Source organism: Somniosus microcephalus, chromosome 8, assembly GCF_052327205.1.
Source record: "Somniosus microcephalus isolate GS21.2 chromosome 8, FLI_Smic_1.0, whole genome shotgun sequence".
Classification (NCBI taxonomy): Eukaryota; Metazoa; Chordata; class Chondrichthyes; order Squaliformes; family Somniosidae; genus Somniosus; species Somniosus microcephalus.
In genome coordinates this window covers 105,045,412-105,069,946 of record NC_140994.1, presented here as the reverse complement: position 1 = coordinate 105,069,946, position 24,535 = coordinate 105,045,412, and positions in this window count along the sequence as shown.

Here is a 24,535-nt window from a genome sequence, read left to right as displayed (position 1 = left end):
AAAACCACAGTCTCCAAAACACCACAGTCTCCAAAACACCACACTCTCCAAAACACCACAGTCTCCAAAACACCACACTCTCCAAAACACCACAGTCTCCAAAACACCACACTCTCCAAAACACTCTCCAGAACACCACAGTCTCCAAAACACCACAGTCTCCAAAACACTCTCCAAAACACCACAGTCTCCAAAACACCACAGTCTCCAAAACACTCTCCAAAACACCACAGTCTCCAAAACACCACAGTCTCCAAAACACTCTCCAAAACACCAGAGTCTCCAAAACACTCTCCAAAACAACACAGTCTCCAAAACACTCTCCAAAACACCACAGTCTCCAAAACACCACAGTCTCCAAAACACTCTCCAAAACACCACAGTCTCCAAAACACCACAGTATCCAGAACACTCTCCAAAACACCACAGTCTCCAAAACACCACAGTCTCCAAAACACTCTCCAAAACACCACAGTCTTCAAAACACCACCCAAAACACCACAGTCTCCAAAACACTCTCCAAAACACCACACTCTCCAAAACACCACAGTCTCCAAAACACTCTCCAAAACACCACAGTCTCCAAAACACCACAGTCTCCAAAACACCAGTCTCCAAAACACTCTCCAAAACACCACAGTCTCCAAAACACCAGTCTCCAAAACACTCTCCAAAACACCACAGTCTCCAAAACACCACACTCTCCAAAACACCACAGTCTCCAAAACACCACTCTCCAAAACACCACTCTCCAAAACACCACAGTCTCCAAAACGCCACACTCTCCAAAACACCACAGTCTCCAAAACACCACTCTCCAAAACACCACTCTCCAAAACACCACAGTCTCCAAAACGCCACACTCACCAAAACGCCACACTCTCCAAAACGCCACACTCTCCAAAACGCCACAGTCTCCAAAACGCCACACTCTCCAAAACGCCACACTCTCCAAAACGCCACTCTCTAAAACGCCACAGTCTCCAAAACACTCTCCAAAACACCACTCACCAAAACACCACAGTCTCCAAAAAACTCTCCAAAACACCGCACTCTCCAAAACACCACATTCTCCAAAACACTCTCCAAAACACCACAGTCTCCAAAACACCACAGTCTCCAAAACACTCTCCAAAACACCACAGTCTCCAAAACACCACAGTGTCCAAAACACTCTCCAAAACACCACAGTCTCCAAAACACTCTCCAAAACAACACAGTCTCCAAAACACTCTCCAAAACACCACAGTCTCCAAAACACCACAGTCTCCAAAACACTCTCCAAAACACCAGTCTCCAAAACACCACAGTATCCAAAACACTCTCCAAAACACCACAGCCTCCAAAACACCACAGTCTCCAAAACACTCTCCAAAACACCACAGTCTTCAAAAAACCACCCAAAACACCACAGTCTCCAAAACACTCTCCAAAACACCACACTCTCCAAAACACCACAGTCTCCAAAACACCACTCTCCAAAACACCACAGTCTCCAAAACACCACAGTCTCCAAAACGCCACACTCTCCAAAACGCCACACTCTCCAAAACGCCACACTCTCCAAAACGCCACAGTCTCCAAAACGCCACACTCTCCAAAATGCCACACTCTCCAAAACGCCACTCTCCAAAACGCCACAGTCTCCAAAACGCCACACTCTCCAAAACACCACAGTCTCCAAAACACTCTCCAAAACACCACTCTCCAAAACACCACAGTCTCCAAAACACTCTCCAAAACACCACACTCTCCAAAACACCACAGTCTCCAAAACACTCTCCAAAACACCACAGTCTCCAAAACACCAGTCTCCAAAACACTCTCCAAAACACCACAGTCTCCAAAACACCACACTCTCCAAAACACCACAGTCTCCAAAACACCACTCTCCAAAACACCACTCTCCAAAACACCACAGTCTCCAAAACGCCACACTCTCCAAAACACCACAGTCTCCAAAACACCACTCTCCAAAACACCACTCTCCAAAACACCACAGTCTCCAAAACGCCACACTCTGCAAAACGCCACACTCTCCAAAACGCCACACTCTCCAAAACGCCACAGTCTCCAAAACGCCACACTCTCCAAAACGCCACACTCTCCAAAACGCCACACTCTAAAACGCCACAGTCTCCAAAACGCCACAATCTCCAAAACACCACAGTCTCCAAAACACTCTCCAAAACACCACTCTCCAAAACACCACAGTCTCCAAAAAACTCTCCAAAACACCGCACTCTCCAAAACACCACAGTCTCCAAAACACTCTCCAAAACACCACAGTCTCCAAAACACCAGTCTCCAAAACACTCTCCAAAACACCACAGTCTCCAAAACACCACACTCTCCAAAACACCACAGTCTTCAAAACACCACAGTCTCCAAAACACCACACTCTCCAAAACACCACAGTCTTCAAAACACCACAGTCTCCAAAACACCACAGTCTCCAAAACACCAGTCTCCAAAACACCACAGTCTCCAAAACACCACAGTCTCCAAAACACCACAGTCTCCAAAACACCACACTCTCCACAACAGCACAGTCTCCAAAACACCACACTCTCCAAAACACTCTCCAGAACACCACGGTCTCCAAAACAACACCGTCTCCAAAACATTCTCCAAAACACCACAGTCTCCAAAACACCACAGTCTCCAAAACACTCTCCAAAACACCACAGTCTCCAAAACACCACATTCTCCAAAACACTCTCCAAAACACCACAGTCTCCAAAACACCACAGTCTCCAAAACACTCTCCAAAACACCACAGTCTCCAAGACACTCTCCAAAACACCACAGTCTCCAAGACACTCTCCAAAACACCACAGTCTCCAAAACACTCTCCAAAACACCACAGTCTCCAAAACACCAGTCTCCAAAACACTCTCCAAAACGCCACAGTCTCCAAAACGCCACAGTCTCCAAAACACTCTCCAAAACACCACAGTCTTCAAAACACCACCCAAAACACCACAGTCTCCAAAACACCAGTCTCCAAAACACCACAGTCTCCAAAACACCACAGTCTCCAAAATACCACAGTCTCCAAAACACCACACTCTCCAAAACAGCAGTCTCCAAAACACCACAGTCTCCAAAACACCACAGTCTCCAAAACACCAGTCTCCAAAACACCACAGTCTCCAAAACACCACAGTCTCCAAAACACCACACTCTCCAAAACACCACACTCTCCAAAACACCACAGTCTCCAAAACACCACACTCTCCAAAACACCACACTCTCCAAAAAACCACGCTCTCCAAAACACCACAGTCTCCAAAACACCATACTCTCCAAAACACCACAGTCTCCAAAACACCACACTCTCCAAAACACCACACTCTCCAAAACGCCACACTCTCCAAAACAACACACTCTACAAAACAATTCAGTCTCCAAAACACCACACTCTCCAAAACACTCTCCAGAACACCACAGTCTCCAAAACACCACACTCTCCAAAACACCACACTCTCCAAAACTCCACACTCTCCAAAATACCACAGTCTCCAAAAAACCACACTCTCCAAAACACTCTCCAGAACACTCTCCAGAACACCACAGTCTCCAAAACACCACAGTCTCCAAAACACTCTCCAAAACACCACAGTCTCCAAAACACTCTCCAAAACACCACAGTCTCCAAAACACTCTCCAAAACACCACAGTCTCCAAAACACCACAGTCTCCAAAACACCACAGTCTCCAAAACACCACAGTCTCCAAAACACTCTCCAAAACACCACAGTCTCCAAAACACCACAGTCTCCAAAACATTCTCCAAAACACCACAGTCTCCAAAACACTCTCCAAAACGCCACAGTCTCCAAAACGCCACAGTCTCCAAAACACCACACTCTCCAAAATACCACACTCTCCAAAACACCACACTCTCCAAAACACCACACTCTCCAAAACACCACACTCTCCAAAACACCACACTCTCCAAAACACCACAGTCTCCAAAACACCAGAGTCTCCAAAACACCACACTCACCAAAACACCACACTCTCCAAAACACCACAGTCTCCAAAACACCACACTCTCCAAAACACCACAGTCTCCAAAACACCACAGTCTGCAAAAAACCACAGTCTCCAAAACACCACAGTCTCCAAAACACCACACTCTCCAAAACACCACAGTCTCCAAAACACCACACTCTCCAAAACACCACAGTCTCCAAAACACCACACTCTCCAAAACACTCTCCAGAACACCACAGTCTCCAAAACACCACAGTCTCCAAAACACTCTCCAAAACACCACAGTCTCCAAAACACCACAGTCTCCAAAACACTCTCCAAAACACCACAGTCTCCAAAACACCACAGTCTCCAAAACACTCTCCAAAACACCAGAGTCTCCAAAACACTCTCCAAAACAACACAGTCTCCAAAACACTCTCCAAAACACCACAGTCTCCAAAACACCACAGTCTCCAAAACACTCTCCAAAACACCACAGTCTCCAAAACACCACAGTATCCAGAACACTCTCCAAAACACCACAGTCTCCAAAACACCACAGTCTCCAAAACACTCTCCAAAACACCACAGTCTTCAAAACACCACCCAAAACACCACAGTCTCCAAAACACTCTCCAAAACACCACACTCTCCAAAACACCACAGTCTCCAAAACACTCTCCAAAACACCACAGTCTCCAAAACACCACAGTCTCCAAAACACCAGTCTCCAAAACACTCTCCAAAACACCACAGTCTCCAAAACACCAGTCTCCAAAACACTCTCCAAAACACCACAGTCTCCAAAACACCACACTCTCCAAAACACCACAGTCTCCAAAACACCACTCTCCAAAACACCACTCTCCAAAACACCACAGTCTCCAAAACGCCACACTCTCCAAAACACCACAGTCTCCAAAACACCACTCTCCAAAACACCACTCTCCAAAACACCACACTCTCCAAAACGCCACACTCTCCAAAACGCCACACTCTCCAAAACAACACACTCTACAAAACAATTCAGTCTCCAAAACACCACACTCTCCAAAACACTCTCCAGAACACCACAGTCTCCAAAACACCACACTCTCCAAAACACCACACTCTCCAAAACTCCACACTCTCCAAAATACCACAGTCTCCAAAAAACCACACTCTCCAAAACACTCTCCAGAACACTCTCCAGAACACCACAGTCTCCAAAACACCACAGTCTCCAAAACACTCTCCAAAACACCACAGTCTCCAAAACACTCTCCAAAACACCACAGTCTCCAAAACACTCTCCAAAACACCACAGTCTCCAAAACACCACAGTCTCCAAAACACCACAGTCTCCAAAACACCACAGTCTCCAAAACACTCTCCAAAACACCACAGTCTCCAAAACACCACAGTCTCCAAAACATTCTCCAAAACACCACAGTCTCCAAAACACTCTCCAAAACGCCACAGTCTCCAAAACGCCACAGTCTCCAAAACACCACACTCTCCAAAATACCACACTCTCCAAAACACCACACTCTCCAAAACACCACACTCTCCAAAACACCACACTCTCCAAAACACCACACTCTCCAAAACACCACAGTCTCCAAAACACCAGAGTCTCCAAAACACCACACTCACCAAAACACCACACTCTCCAAAACACCACAGTCTCCAAAACACCACACTCTCCAAAACACCACAGTCTCCAAAACACCACAGTCTGCAAAAAACCACAGTCTCCAAAACACCACAGTCTCCAAAACACCACACTCTCCAAAACACCACAGTCTCCAAAACACCACACTCTCCAAAACACCACAGTCTCCAAAACACCACACTCTCCAAAACACTCTCCAGAACACCACAGTCTCCAAAACACCACAGTCTCCAAAACACTCTCCAAAACACCACAGTCTCCAAAACACCACAGTCTCCAAAACACTCTCCAAAACACCACAGTCTCCAAAACACCACAGTCTCCAAAACACTCTCCAAAACACCAGAGTCTCCAAAACACTCTCCAAAACAACACAGTCTCCAAAACACTCTCCAAAACACCACAGTCTCCAAAACACCACAGTCTCCAAAACACTCTCCAAAACACCACAGTCTCCAAAACACCACAGTATCCAGAACACTCTCCAAAACACCACAGTCTCCAAAACACCACAGTCTCCAAAACACTCTCCAAAACACCACAGTCTTCAAAACACCACCCAAAACACCACAGTCTCCAAAACACTCTCCAAAACACCACACTCTCCAAAACACCACAGTCTCCAAAACACTCTCCAAAACACCACAGTCTCCAAAACACCACAGTCTCCAAAACACCAGTCTCCAAAACACTCTCCAAAACACCACAGTCTCCAAAACACCAGTCTCCAAAACACTCTCCAAAACACCACAGTCTCCAAAACACCACACTCTCCAAAACACCACAGTCTCCAAAACACCACTCTCCAAAACACCACTCTCCAAAACACCACAGTCTCCAAAACGCCACACTCTCCAAAACACCACAGTCTCCAAAACACCACTCTCCAAAACACCACTCTCCAAAACACCACAGTCTCCAAAACGCCACACTCACCAAAACGCCACACTCTCCAAAACGCCACACTCTCCAAAACGCCACAGTCTCCAAAACGCCACACTCTCCAAAACGCCACACTCTCCAAAACGCCACTCTCTAAAACGCCACAGTCTCCAAAACACTCTCCAAAACACCACTCACCAAAACACCACAGTCTCCAAAAAACTCTCCAAAACACCGCACTCTCCAAAACACCACATTCTCCAAAACACTCTCCAAAACACCACAGTCTCCAAAACACCACAGTCTCCAAAACACTCTCCAAAACACCACAGTCTCCAAAACACCACAGTGTCCAAAACACTCTCCAAAACACCACAGTCTCCAAAACACTCTCCAAAACAACACAGTCTCCAAAACACTCTCCAAAATACCACAGTCTCCAAAACACCACAGTCTCCAAAACACTCTCCAAAACACCACAGTCTCCAAAACACCACAGTATCCAAAACACTCTCCAAAACACCACAGTCTCCAAAACACCACAGTCTCCAAAACACTCTCCAAAACACCACAGTCTTCAAAAAACCACCCAAAACACCACAGTCTCCAAAACACTCTCCAAAACACCACACTCTCCAAAACACCACAGTCTCCAAAACACCACTCTCCAAAACACCACAGTCTCCAAAACACCACAGTCTCCAAAACGCCACACTCTCCAAAACGCCACACTCTCCAAAACGCCACACTCTCCAAAACGCCACAGTCTCCAAAACGCCACACTCTCCAAAATGCCACACTCTCCAAAACGCCACTCTCCAAAACGCCACAGTCTCCAAAACGCCACACTCTCCAAAACACCACAGTCTCCAAAACACTCTCCAAAACACCACTCTCCAAAACACCACAGTCTCCAAAACACTCTCCAAAACACCACACTCTCCAAAACACCACAGTCTCCAAAACACTCTCCAAAACACCACAGTCTCCAAAACACCAGTCTCCAAAACACTCTCCAAAACACCACAGTCTCCAAAACACCACACTCTCCAAAACACCACAGTCTCCAAAACACCACTCTCCAAAACACCACTCTCCAAAACACCACAGTCTCCAAAACGCCACACTCTCCAAAACACCACAGTCTCCAAAACACCACTCTCCAAAACACCACTCTCCAAAACACCACAGTCTCCAAAACGCCACACTCTGCAAAACGCCACACTCTCCAAAACGCCACACTCTCCAAAACGCCACAGTCTCCAAAACGCCACACTCTCCAAAACGCCACACTCTCCAAAACGCCACACTCTAAAACGCCACAGTCTCCAAAACGCCACAATCTCCAAAACACCAGTCTCCAAAACACTCTCCAAAACACCACTCTCCAAAACACCACAGTCTCCAAAAAACTCTCCAAAACACCGCACTCTCCAAAACACCACAGTCTCCAAAACACTCTCCAAAACACCACAGTCTCCAAAACACCACAGTCTCCAAAACACTCTCCAAAACACCACAGTCTCCAAAACACCACAGTGTCCAAAACACTCTCCAAAACACCACAGTCTCCAAAACACTCTCCAAAACAACACAGTCTCCAAAACACTCTCCAAAACACCACAGTCTCCAAAAGACCACAGTCTCCAAAACACTCTCCAAAACACCACAGTCTCCAAAACACCACAGTATCCAAAACACTCTCCAAAACACCACAGTCTCCAAAACACCACAGTCTCCAAAACACTCTCCAAAACACCACAGTCTTCAAAACACCACCCAAAACACCACAGTCTCCAAAACACTCTCCAAAACACCACACTCTCCAAAACACCACAGTCTCCAAAACACCACTCTCCAAAACACCACAGTCTCCAAAACACCACAGTCTCCAAAACGCCACACTCTCCAAAACGCCACACTCTCCAAAACGCCACACTCTCCAAAACGCCACAGTCTCCAAAACGCCACACTCTCCAAAATGCCACACTCTCCAAAACACTCTCCAAAACACCACACTCTCCAAAACACCACAGTCTCCAAAACACTCTCCAAAACACCACACTCTCCAAAACACCACAGTCTCCAAAACACGCTCCAAAACACCACACTCTCCAAAACACCACAGTCTCCAAAACACTCTCCAAAACACCACACTCTCCAAAACACTCTCCAAAACACCACACTCTCCAAAACGCAACAGTCTCCAAAACACTCTCCAAAACACCACACTCTCCAAAACACCACAGTCTCCAAAACACTCTCCAAAACACCACACTCTCCAAAACATCACAGTCTCCAAAACACTCTCCAAAACACCACACTCTCCAAAACACCACAGTCTCCAAAACACTCTCCAAAACACCACACTCTCCAAAACACCACAGTCTCCAAAACACTCTCCAAAACACCACATTCTCCAAAACACCACAGTCTCCAAAAAACTCTCCAAAACACCACACTCTCCAAAACACTCTCCAAAACACCACACTCTCCAAAACACCACAGTCCCCAAAATACTCTCCAAAATACCACACTCTCCAAAACACTCTCCAAAACACCACACTCTCAAAAAAAACCACAGTCTCCAAAACACCACAGTCTCCAAAACACTCTCCAAAACACCACACTCTCCAAAACACCACAGTCTCCAAAACACTCTCCAAAGCACCAGTCTCCTAAACACCACAGTCTCCAAAACACTCTCCAAAACACCACAGTCGCCAAAATACCACAGTCTCCAAAACACTCTCCAAAACACCACAGTCTCCAAAACACTCTCCAAAACACCACAGTCTCCAAAACACCACCCAAAACACCACAGTCTCCAAAACACTCTCCAAAACACCACACTCTCCAAAACACCACAGTCTCCAAAACACCACAGTCTCCAAAACACCAGAGTCTCCAAAACACCAAACTCTCCAAAACACCACTGTCTCCAAAACACCACAGTCTCCAAAACACCACACTCTGCAAAACACCTCACTCTCCAAAACGCCACACTCTCCAAAACGCCACAGTCTCCAAAACGCCTCACTCTCCAAAACGCCGCACTCTCCAAAACGCCACTCTCCAAAACGCCACAGTCTCCAAAACGCCACAGTCTCCAAAACGCCACACTCTCCAAAACACCACACTCTCCAAAACACCACACTCTCCAAAACACCACACTCTCCAAAACACCACACTCTCCAAAACACCACAGTCTCCAAAACACCACACTCTCCAAAACACCACAGTCTTCAAAACACCACAGTCTCCAAAACACCACAGTCTCCAAAACACCACAGTCTCCAAAACATCACACTCTCCAAAAGCGCACATTCTCCAAAACACCACACTCTCCAAAACACCACAGTCTCCAAAACACCACACTCTCCGAAACACTCTCCAGAACACCACAGTCTCCAAAACACCACAGTCTCCAAAACACCACAGTATCCAAAACACCACAGTCTCCAAAACACTCTCCAAAACACCACAGTCTCCAAAACACCACAGTCTCCAAAACACTCTCCAAAACAACACAGTCTCCAAAACAGTCTCCAAAACACCACAGTCTCCAAAACACTCTCCAAAACACTCTCCAAAACACCACAGTCTCCAAAGCACCACAGTCTCCAAAACACTCTCCAAAACACACCAGTTTCCAAAACACCACAGTCTCCAAAACACTCTCCAAAACACCACAGTCTTCAAAACACCACCCAAAACACCACAGTCTCCAAAACACCAGTCTCCAAAACACCACAGTCTCCAAAACACCACAGTCTCCAAAACACCACAGTCTCCAAAACACCACACTCTCCAAAATAGCACAGTCTCCAAAACACCACAGTCTCCAAAACACCACACTCTCCAAAACACCACACTCTCCAAAACACCACAGTCTCCAAAACACCACAGTCTCCAAAACACCAGTCTCCAAAACACCGCAGTCTCCAAAACACCACACTCTCCAAAACACCACAGTCTCCAAAACACCACACTTTCCAAAACACCACACTCTCCAAAACACCACAGTCTCCAAAACACCACACTCTCCAAAACACCACACTCTCCAAAAAACCACACTCTCCAAAACACCACAGTCTCCAAAACACCACACTCTCCAAAACACCACAGCCTCCAAAACACCACACTCTCCAAAACACCACACTCTCCAAAAAACCACACTCTCCAAAACACCACACTCTCCAAAACACCACACTCTCCAAAACACCACACTCTCCAAAACACCACAGTCTCCAAATCACCAGAGTCTCCAAAACACCACACTCTCCAACACACCACACTCTCCAAAACACCAGTCTCCAAAACACCACACTCTCCAAAACACCACAGTCTCCAAAACACCACAGTCTCCAAAACACAACAGTCTCCAAAACACCACTCTCTCCAAAACACCACAGTCTACAAAACACCACACTCTCCAAAACACCACAATCTCCAAAACACCACAGTCTCCAAAACGCCACAGTCTCCAAAACGCCACACGCTCCAAAACACCACACTCTCCAAAACACCACACTCTCCAAAACACCACACTCTCCAAAACACCACACTCTCCAAAACACCACACTCTCCAAAACACCACACTCTCCAAAACACCACACTCTCCAAAACACCACACTCTCCAAAACACCACAGTCTCCAAAACACCACACTCTCCAATACACCACAGTCTCCAAAACACCACAGTCTCCAAAACACTCTCCAAAACACCACTCTCCAAAACGCAACAGTCTCCAAAACACTCTCCAAAACACCACACTCTCCAAAACACCACAGTCTCCAAAACACTCTCCAAAACACCACACTCTCCAAAATACCACAGTCTCCAAAACACTCTCCAAAACACCACACTCTCCAAAACACCACAGTCTCCAAAACACTCTCCAAAACACCACACTCTCCAAAACACCACAGTCTCCAAAACACTCTCCAAAACACCACACTCTCCAAAACACCACAGTCTCCAAAACACTCTCCAAAACACCAGTCTCCAAAACACTCTCCAAAACACTACAGTTTCCAAAACACTCTCCAAAACACCACACTCTCCAAAACACCACAGTCCCCAAAACACACTCCAAAACACCACACTCTCCAAAACACTCTCCAAAACACCACACTCTCCAAAACACCACAGTCTCCAAAACACTCTCCAAAACACCACAGTTTCCAATACACTCTCCAAAACACCACACTCTCCAAAACACCACAGTCCCCAAAACACTCTCCAAAACACCACACTCTCCAAAACACTACAGTCTACAAAAAATTTTTCCAAAACACCACACTCTCCAAAACACCAGTCTCCAAAACGCTCTCCAAAACACCACAGTCTCCAAAACACTCTCCAAAACACCACACTCTCCAAAACACCACAGTCTCCAAAACACTCTCCAAAACACCACACTCTCCAAAACACCACAGTCTCCAAAACACTCTCCAAAACACCACAGTCTCCAAAACACTCTCCAAAACACCAGTCTCCAAAACACTCTCCAAAACACCACAGTCTCCAAAACACCACAGTCTCCAAAACACTCTCCAAAACACCACAGTCTCCAAAACACCACAGTCTCCAAAACACTCTCCAAAACACCACAGTCTCCAAAACACCACCCAAAACACCACAGTCTCCAAAACACTCTCCAAAACACCACACTCTCCAAAACACCACAGTCTCCAAAACACTCTCCAAACACCACAGTCTCCAAAATACCACAGTCTCCAAAACACTCTCCAAAACACCACAGTCTCCAAAACACCAGTCTCCAAAACACTCTCCAAAACACCAGTCTCCAAAACACCACAGTCTCCAAAACACTCTCCAAAACATCAGTCTCCAAAACACTCTCCAAAACACCACAGTCTCCAAAACACCACACTCTCCAAAACACCACAGTCTCCAAAACACCACTCTCCAAAACACCAAAGTCTCCAAAATACCACAGTCTCCAAAACACCACACTCTCCAAAACGCCACACTCTCCAAAACGCCACACTCTCCAAAACGCCACAGTCTCCAAAACGCCACACTCTCCAAAACGCCAAACTCTCCAAAACGCCACTCTCCAAAACGCCACAGTCTCCAAAACGCCACAGTCTCCAAAACGCCACACTCTCCAAAACACCACACTCTCCAAAACACCACACTCTCCAAAACACCACACTCTCCAAAACACCACACTCTCCAAAACACCACAATCTCCAAAACACCACACTCTCCAATACACCACAGTCTCCAAAACACCACAGTCTCCAAAACACCACTGTCTCCAAAACACCACAGTCTCCAAAACACCAGTCTCCAAAACACCACACTCTCCAAAACACCACACTCTCCAAAACACCACACTCTCCAAAACACCACAGTTTCCAAAACACCACACTCTCCAAAACATCACAATCTCCAAAACACCACAGTCTCCAAAACACCACACTCTCCAAAACACCACACTCTCCAAAACACCACACTCTCCAAAACACCACACTCTCCAAAACACCACACTCTCCAAAACACCACAGTCTCCAAAACACAACAGTCTCCAAAACACCACAGTCTCCAAAACACCACACTCTCCAAAACACCACAGTCTCCAAAACACCACACTCTCCAAAACACCACACTCTCCAAAACACCACAGTCTCCAAAACACCACACTCTCCAAAAAACCACACTCTTCAAAACACCACACTCTCCAAAACAACACAGTCTCCAAAACACCACACTCTCCAAAACACCACAGTCTCCAAAACACCACACTCTCCAAAACACCACACTCTCCAAAACACCACACTCTCCAAAACACCACACTCTCCAAAACACCACAGTCTCCAAACACCACACTCTCCAAAACACCACACTCTCCAAAACACCACACTCTCCGAAACACCACTCTCTCCAAAACACCACAGTCTCCAAAACATCACACTCTCCAAAACACCACAGTCTCCAAAACACCACAGTCTCCAAAACACCACACTCTCCAAAACACCACAGTCTCCAAAACACCACAGTCTCCAAAACACCATTCTCTCCAAAACACCACAGTCTCCAAAACACCACAGTCTCCAAAACACCACAGTCTCCAAAACACCACACTCTCCAAAACACCACAGTCTCCAAAACACCACACTCTCCAAAACACCAGTCTCCAAAACACCACAGTCTCCAAAACACCACACTCTCCAAAAAACCACAGTCTCCAAAACACCACAGTCTCCAAAACACCAGTCTCCAAAACACCACATTCTCCAAAATACCACAGTCTCCAAAAAACCACAGTCTCCAAAACACCAGTCTCCAAAACACCACAGTCTCCAAAACACCACACTCTCCAAAACACCACAGTCTCCAAAACACCAGTCTCCAAAACACCACACCCTCCAAAACACCAGTCTCCAAAACACCACAGTCTCCAAAACACCACACTCTCCAAAACACCACACTCTCCAAAACACCACACTCACCAAAACACCACACTCTCCAAAACACCACAGTCTCAAAACACCACAGTCTCCAAAACAATACACTCTCCAAAACACCACACTCTTCAAAACACCACACTCTCCAAAACACCACAGTCTCCAAAACACCACACTCTCCAAAACACCACAGTCTCCACCACAGTCTCCAAAACACCACACTCTCCAAAACACCAGTCTCCACCACAGTCTCCAAAACACCACACTCCCCAAAACACCACAGTCTCCAAAACAATCTCCAAAACACCAAACTCTCCAAAACACCAGTCTCCAAAACACTCTCCAAAACACCACACTCTCCAAAACATCACAGTCTCCAAAACACTCTCCAAAACACCACACTCTCCAAAACACCACAGTCTCCAAAACACCCCCCAAAACACCACACTCTCCAAAACACCACAGTCTCCAAAACACTCTCCAAAACACCACACTCTCCAAAACACCACAGTCTCCAAAACACCACACTCTCCAAAACACCACAGTCTCCAAAACACTCTCCAAAACACCACCCCCTCCAAAACACCACAGTCTCCAAAACACTCTCCAAAACACCACAGTATCCAAAACACTCTATAAAACACCACGCTCTCCAAAACACCACAATCTCCAAAACACTCTCCAAAACACCACAGTCTCCAAAACACTGTCCAAAACACCACACTCTCCAAAACACCACAGTCTCCAAAACACTCTCCAAAACACCACACTCTCCAAAACACCACAGTCTCCAAAACACTCTCCAAAACACCACAGTCTCCAAAACGCCACACTCTCCAAAACACCACACTCTTCAAAACACCACACTCTCCAAAACACCACACTCTCCAAAACACCACACTCTCCAAAACACCACACTCTCCAAAACACCACAGTCTCCAAAACACCACACTCTCCAATGCACCACAGTCTCCAAAACACCACAGTCTCCAAAACACCACAGTCTCCAAAACACCACAGTCTCCAAAACACCACAGTCTCCAAAACACCACACTCTCCAAAACACCACACTCTCCAAAACACCACACTCTCCAAAACACAACAGTCTCCAAAACACCACACTCTCCAAAACACCACACTCTCCAAAACACCACACTCTCCAAAACACCACAGTCTCCAAAACACCACAGTCTCCAAAACACCACAGTCTCCAAAACACCACACTCTCCAAAACACCACAGTCTCCAAAACACCACACTCTCCAAAACACCACACTCTCCAAAACACCACAGTCTCCAAAACACCACACTCTCCAAAACACCACACTCTTCAAAACACCACACTCTCCAAAACAACACAGTCTCCAAAACACCACACTCTCCAAAACACCAGTCTCCAAAACACCACACTCTCCAAAACACCACACTCTCCAAAACACCACACTCTCCAAAACACCACACTCTCCAAAACACCACATTCTCCAAACACCACACTCTCCAAAACACCACACTCTCCAAAACACCACACTCTCCGAAACACCACTCTCTCCAAAACACCACAGTCTCCAAAACACCACACTCTCCAAAACACCACAGTCTCCAAAACACCACAGTCTCCAAAACACCACACTCTCCAAAACACCACAGTCTCCAAAACACCACAGTCTCCAAAACACCACAGTCTCCAAAACACCACAGTCTCCAAAACACCACAGTCTCCAAAACACCACAGCCTCCAAAACATCACACTCTCCAAAACACCACAGTCTCCAAAACACCACACTCTCCAAAACACCAGTCGCCAAAACACCACAGTCTCCAAAACACCACACTCTCCAAAAAACTACAGTCTCCAAAACACCACAGTCTCCAAAACACCAGTCTCCAAAACACCACAGTCTCCAAAACACCACACTCTCCAAAACACCACAGTCTCCAAAACACCACAGTCTCCAAAACACCACAGTCTCCAAAACACCACAGTCTCCAAAACACCACACTCTCCAAAACACCACAGTCTCCAAAACACCAGTCTCCAAAACACCACAGTCTCCAAAACACCACAGTCTCCAAAACACCACACTCTCCAAAACACCAGTCTCCAAAACACCACACTCTCCAAAACACCACACTCTGCAAAACACCACAGTCTCAAAACACCACAGTCTCCAAAACACCACACTCTCCAAAACACCACACTCTTCAAAACACCACACTCTCCAAAACACCACACTCTCCAAAACACCACAATCTCCAAAACACCACACTCTCCAAAACACCACAGTCTCCACCACAGTCTCCAAAAGACCACACTCTCCAAAACACCAGTCTCCACCACAGTCTCCAAAACACCACACTCTCCAAAACACCACAGTCTCCAAAACAATCTCCAAAACACCAAACTCTCCAAAACACCACAGTCTTCAAAACACTCTCCAAAACACCACACTCTCCAAAACACCAGTCTCCAAAACACTCTCCAAAACACCACAGTCTCCAAAACACCACAGTCTCCAAAACACTCTCCAAAACACCACTCTCCAAAACACCACAGTCTCCAAAACACTCTCCAAAACACCACACTCTCCAAAACACCACAGTCTCCAAAACACTCTCCAAAACACCACACTCTCCAAAACACCACAGTCTCCAAAACACCCCCCAAACACCACACTCTCCAAAACACCACAGTCTCCAAAACACTCTCCAAAACACCACACTCTCCAAAACACCACAGTCTCCAAAACACCACACTCTCCAAAACACCACAGTCTCCAAAACACTCTCCAAAACACCACCCTCTCCAAAAGACCACAATCTCCAAAACACTCTCCAAAACACCACAGTCTCCAAAACACTCTCCAAAACACCACATTCTCCAAAACACCACAGTCTCCAAAACACTCTCCAAAACACCACACTCTCCAAAACACCACAGTCTCCAAAACACTCTCCAAAACACCACAGTCTCCAAAACACTCTCCAAAACACCACACTCTCCAAAACACCACAGTCTCCAAAACACTCTCCAAAACACCACACTCTCCAAAACACCACAGTCTCCAAAACACTCTCCAAAACACCACACTCTCCAAAACACCACAGTCTCCAAAACACTCTCCAAAACACCACACTCTCCAAAACACTCTCCAAAACACTCTCCAAAACACCACTCTCCAAAACACCACAGTCTCCAAAACACTCTCCAAAACACCATACTCTCCAAAACACCATAATCTCCAAAACACTCTCCAAAACACCACTCTCCAAAACACCAGTCTCCAAAACACTCTCCAAAACACCACACTCTCCAAAACACCACAGTCTCCAAAACACGCTCCAAAACACCACAGTCTCCAAAACACGCTCCAAAACACCACACTCTCCAAAACACCACAGTCTCCAAAACACTCTCCAAAACACCACACTCTCCAAAACACTCTCCAAAACACCACACTCTACAAAACACCACAGTCTCCAAAACACCACACTCTCCAATACACCACAGTCTCCAAAACACCACAATCTCCAAAACACCACAGTCTCCAAAACACCAGTCTCCAAAACACCACAGTCTACAAAACACCACACTCTCCAAAACACCACACTCTCCAAAACACCACAGTCTCCAAAACACCACACTCTCCAAAACACCACACTCTCCAAAACACCACACTCTCCAAAACACCACACTCTCCAAAATACCACAGTCTCCAAAACACCACAGTCTCCAAAACACCACAATCTCCAAAACACCACAGTCTCCAAAACACCACACTCTCCAAAACACCACACTCTCCAACACACCACACTCTCCAAAACACCACACTCTCCAAAACACCACAGTCTCCAAAATACCACAGTCTCCAAAACACCACAGTCTCCAAAAAACCACACTCTCCAAAACACCACAGTCTCCAAAACATCACACTCTCCAAAACACCACAGTCTCCAAAACACCACACTCTCCAAAACACCACACTCTTCAAAACACCACACTCTCCAAAACAACACAGTCTCCAAAACACCACACTCACCAAAACACCACAGACTCCAAAACACCACACTCTCCAAAACACCACACTCTCCAAAACACCACACTCTCCAAAACACCACACTCTCCAAAACACCACAGTCTCCAAACACCACACTCTTCAAATCACCACACTCTCCAAAACACCACACTCTCCGAAACACCACTCTCTCCAAAACACCACAGTCTCCAAAACACCACACTCTCCAAAACACCACAGTCTCCAAAACACCACAGTCTCCAAAACACCACAGTCTCCAAAACACCACACTCTCCAAAACACCACAGTCTCCAAAACACCAGTCTCCAAAACACCACAGTCTCCAAAACACCACAATCTCCAAAACACCACACTCTCCAAAACACCAGTCTCCAAAACACCACAGTCTCCAAAACACCACATTCTCCAAAACACCACACTCTCCAAAACACCACACTCTCCAAAACACCACACTCTCCAAAACACCACAGTCTCAAAACACCACAGTCTCCAAAACACCACACTCTCCAAAACACCACACTCTCCAAAACACCACACTCTCCAAAACACCACACTCTCCAAAACACCACAGTCTCCAAAACACCACACTCTCCAAAACACCACAGTCTCCACCACAGTCTCCAAAACACCACACTCTCCAAAACACCAGTCTCCACCACAGTCTCCAAAACACCACACTCTCCAAAACACCACAGTCTCCAAAACAATCTCCAAAACACCAAACTCTCCAAAACACCACAGTCTTCAAAACACTCTCCAAAACACCACACTCTCCAAAACACCAGTCTCCAAAACACTCTCCAAAACACCACAGTCTCCAAAACACCACAGTCTCCAAAACACTCTCCAAAACACCACACTCTCCAAAAAACCACAGTCTCCAAAACACTCTCCAAAACACCACACTCTCCAAAACACCACAGTCTCCAAAACACTCTCCAAAACACCACACTCTCCAAAACACCACAGTCTCCAAAACACCCCCCAAAACACCACACTCTCCAAAACACCACAGTCTCCAAAACACTCTCCAAAACACCACACTCTCCAAAACACCACAGTCTCCAAAACACCACACTCTCCAAAACACCACAGTCTCCAAAACACTCTCCAAAGCACCACCCTCCCCAAAACACCACAGTCTCCAAAACACTCTCCAAAACACCACAGTCTCCAAAACACTCTATAAAACACCACACTCTCCAAAACACCACAATCTCCAAAACACTCTCCAAAACACCACAATCTCCAAAACACTCTCCAAAACACCACACTCTCCAAAACACCACAGTCTCCAAAACACTCTCCAAAACACCACACTCTCCAAAACACCACAGTCTCCAAAACACTCTCCAAAACACCACAGTCTCCAAAACACTCTCCAAAACACCTCACTCTCCAAAACACCACAGTCTCCAAAACACCACACTCTCCAAAACACCACAGTCTACAAAACACTCTCCAAAACACCATACTCTCCAAAACACCACAATCTCCAAAACACTCTCCAAAACACCACTCTCCAAAACACCAGTCTCCAAAACACTCTCCAAAACACCACACTCTCCAAAACACCACAGTCTCCAAAACACGCTCCAAAACACCACAGTCTCCAAAACACGCTCCAAAACACCACACTCTCCAAAACACCACAGTCTCCAAAACACTCTCCAAAACACCACACTCTCCAAAACACTCTCCAAAACACCATACTCTCCAAAACGCAACAGTCTCCAAAACACTCTCCAAACACCACACTCTCCAAAAAACCACAGTCTCCAAAACACTCTCCAAAACACCACAGTCTCCAAAACACTCTCCAAAACACCACACTCTCCAAAACACCAGTCTCCAAAACACTCTCCAAAACCACACTCTCCAAAACACCACAGTCTCCAAAACACTCTCCAAAACACCACAGTCTCCAAAACACTCTCCAAAACACCAGTCTACAAAACACTCTCCAAAACACCACACTCTCCAAAACAGCAGTCTCCAAAACACTCTCCAAAACACCACACTCTCCAAAACACCACAGTCTCCAAAACACCACAGTCTCCAAAACACTCTCCAAAACACCACAGTTTCCAAAACACTCTCCAAAACACCACACTCTCCAAAACACCACAGTCCCCAAAACACTCTCCAAAACACCACACTCTCCAAAACACCACAGTCTCCAAAAAATTTTTCCAAAACACAACTCTCCAAAACACCAGTCTCCAAAACACTCTCCAAAACACCACAGTCTCCAAAACACCACAGTCTCCAAAACACCACACTCTCCAAAACACCACACTCTCCAAAACACCACAGTCTCCAAAACACCACACTCTCCAAAACACCACACTCTTCAAAACACCACACTCTCCAAAACAACACAGTCTCCAAAACACCACACTCTCCAAAACACCACAGTCTCCAAAACACCACACTCTCCAAAACACCACACTCTCCAAAACACCACACTCTCCAAAACACCACACTCTCCAAAACACCACAGTCTCCAAACACCACACTCTCCAAAACACCACACTCTCCAAAACACCACACTCTCCGAAACACCACTCTCTCCAAAACACCACAGTCTCCAAAACACCACACTCTCCAAAACACCACAGTCTCCAAAACACCACAGTCTCCAAAACACCACACTCTCCAAAACACCACAGTCTCCAAAACACCACAGTCTCCAAAACACCACACTCTCCAAAACACCACAGTCTCCAAAACACCACAGTCTCCAAAACACCACACTCTCCAAAACACCACAGTCTCCAAAACACCACACTCTCCAAAACACCAGTCGCCAAAACACCACAGTCTCCAAAACACCACACTCTCCAAAAAACCACAGTCTCCAAAACACCACAGTCTCCAAAACACCAGTCTCCAAAACACCACAGTCTCCAAAACACCACACTCTCCAAAACACCACAGTCTCCAAAACACCAGTCTCCAAAACACCACAGTCTCCAAAACACCACACTCTCCAAAACACCACACTCTCCAAAACACCACAGTCTCCAAAACACCAGTCTCCAAAACACCACAGTCTCCAAAACACCACAGTCTCCAAAACACCACACTCTCCAAAACACCAGTCTCCAAAACACCACACTCTCCAAAACACCACACTCTGCAAAACACCACAGTCTCCAAACACCACAGTCTCCAAAAGACCACACTCTCCAAAACACCAGTCTCCACCACAGTCTCCAAAACACCACACTCTCCAAAACACCACAGTCTCCAAAACAATCTCCAAAACACCAAACTCTCCAAAACACCACAGTCTTCAAAACACTCTCCAAAACACCACACTCTCCAAAACACCAGTCTCCAAAACACTCTCCAAAACACCACAGTCTCCAAAACACCACAGTCTCCAAAACACTCTCCAAAACACCACTCTCCAAAACACCACAGTCTCCAAAACACTCTCCAAAACACCACACTCTCCAAAACACCACAGTCTCCAAAACACTCTCCAAAACACCACACTCTCCAAAACACCACAGTCTCCAAAACACCCGCCAAAACACCACACTCTCCAAAACACCACAGTCTCCAAAACACTCTCCAAAACACCACACTCTCCAAAACACCACAGTCTCCAAAACACCACACTCTCCAAAACACCACAGTCTCCAAAACACTCTCCAAAACACCACCCTCTCCAAAAGACCACAATCTCCAAAACACTCTCCAAAACACCACAGTCTCCAAAACACTCTCCAAAACACCTCACTCTCCAAAACACCACAGTCTCCAAAACACCACACTCTCCAAAACACCACAGTCTACAAAACACGCTCCAAAACACCATACTCTCCAAAACACCACAATCTCCAAAACACTCTCCAAAACACCACTCTCCAAAACACCAGTCTCCAAAACACTCTCCAAAACACCACACTCTCCAAAACACCACAGTCTCCAAAACACGCTCCAAAACACCACAGTCTCCAAAACACGCTCCAAAACACCACACTCTCCAAAACACCACAGTCTCCAAAACACTCTCCAAAACACCACACTCTCCAAAACACTCTCCAAAACACCATACTCTCCAAAACGCAACAGTCTCCAAAACACTCTCCAAACACCACACTCTCCAAAAAACCACAGTCTCCAAAACACTCTCCAAAACACCACAGTCTCCAAAACACTCTCCAAAACACCACACTCTCCAAAACACCAGTCTCCAAAACACTCTCCAAAACCACACTCTCCAAAACACCACAGTCTCCAAAACACTCTCCAAAACACCACAGTCTCCAAAACACTCTCCAAAACACCAGTCTACAAAACACTCTCCAAAACACCACACTCTCCAAAACAGCAGTCTCCAAAACACTCTCCAAAACACCACACTCTCCAAAACACCACAGTCTCCAAAAAACTCTCCAAAACACCACACTCTCCAAAACACCACAGTCGCCAAAACACCACAGTCTCCAAAACACTCTCCAAAACACCACAGTTTCCAAAACACTCTCCAAAACACCACACTCTCCAAAACACCACAGTCCCCAAAACACTCTCCAAAACACCACACTCTCCAAAACACCACAGTCTCCAAAAATTTTTTCCAAAACACAACTCTCCAAAACACCAGTCTCCAAAACACTCTCCAAAACACCACAGTCTCCAAAACACCACAGTCTCCAAAACACCACACTCTCCAAAACACCACACTCTCCAAAACACCACAGTCTCCAAAACACCACACTCTCCAAAACACCACACTCTTCAAAACACCACACTCTCCAAAACAACACAGTCTCCAAAACACCACACTCTCCAAAACACCACAGTCTCCAAAACACCACACTCTCCAAAACACCACACTCTCCAAAACACCACACTCTCCAAAACACCACACTCTCCAAAACACCACAGTCTCCAAACACCACACTCTCCAAAACACCACACTCTCCAAAACACCACACTCTCCGAAACACCACTCTCTCCAAAACACCACAGTCTCCAAAACACCACACTCTCCAAAACACCACAGTCTCCAAAACACCACAGTCTCCAAAACACCACACTCTCCAAAACACCACAGTCTCCAAAACACCACAGTCTCCAAAACACCACACTCTCCAAAACACCACAGTCTCCAAAACACCACAGTCTCCAAAACACCACACTCTCCAAAACACCACAGTCTCCAAAACACCACACTCTCCAAAACACCAGTCGCCAAAACACCACAGTCTCCAAAACACCACACTCTCCAAAAAACCACAGTCTCCAAAACACCACAGTCTCCAAAACACCAGTCTCCAAAACACCACAGTCTCCAAAACACCACACTCTCCAAAACACCACAGTCTCCAAAACACCAGTCTCCAAAACACCACAGTCTCCAAAACACCACACTCTCCAAAACACCACACTCTCCAAAACACCACAGTCTCCAAAACACCAGTCTCCAAAACACCACAGTCTCCAAAACACCACAGTCTCCAAAACACCACACTCTCCAAAACACCAGTCTCCAAAACACCACACTCTCCAAAACACCACACTCTGCAAAACACCACAGTCTCCAAACACCACAGTCTCCATAAGACCACACTCTCCAAAACACCAGTCTCCACCACAGTCTCCAAAACACCACACTCTCCAAAACACCACAGTCTCCAAAACAATCTCCAAAACACCAAACTCTCCAAAACACCACAGTCTTCAAAACACTCTCCAAAACACCACACTCTCCAAAACACCAGTCTCCAAAACACTCTCCAAAACACCACAGTCTCCAAAACACCACAGTCTCCAAAACACTCTCCAAAACACCACTCTCCAAAACACCACAGTCTCCAAAACACTCTCCAAAACACCACACTCTCCAAAACACCACAGTCTCCAAAACACTCTCCAAAACACCACACTCTCCAAAACACCACAGTCTCCAAAACACCCGCCAAAACACCACACTCTCCAAAACACCACAGTCTCCAAAACACTCTCCAAAACACCACACTCTCCAAAACACCACAGTCTCCAAAACACCACACTCTCCAAAACACCACAGTCTCCAAAACACTCTCCAAAACACCACCCTCTCCAAAAGACCACAATCTCCAAAACACTCTCCAAAACACCACAGTCTCCAAAACACTCTCCAAAACACCACATTCTCCAAAACACCACAGTCTCCAAAACACTCTCCAAAACACCACACTCTCCAAAACACAACAGTCTCCAAAACACTCTCCAAAACACCACAGTCTCCAAAACACTCTCCAAAACACCACACACTCCAAAACATCACAGTCTCCAAAACACTCTCCAAAACACCACACTCTCCAAAACACCACAGTCTCCAAAACACCACACTCTCCAAAACACCACAGTCTCCAAAACACTCTCCAAAACACCACACTCTCCAAAACACTCTCCAAAACACTCTCCAAAACACCACTCTCCAAAACACCACAGTCTCCAAAACACTCTCCAAAACACCATACTCTCCAAAACACCATAATCTCCAAAACACTCTCCAAAACACCACTCTCCAAAACACC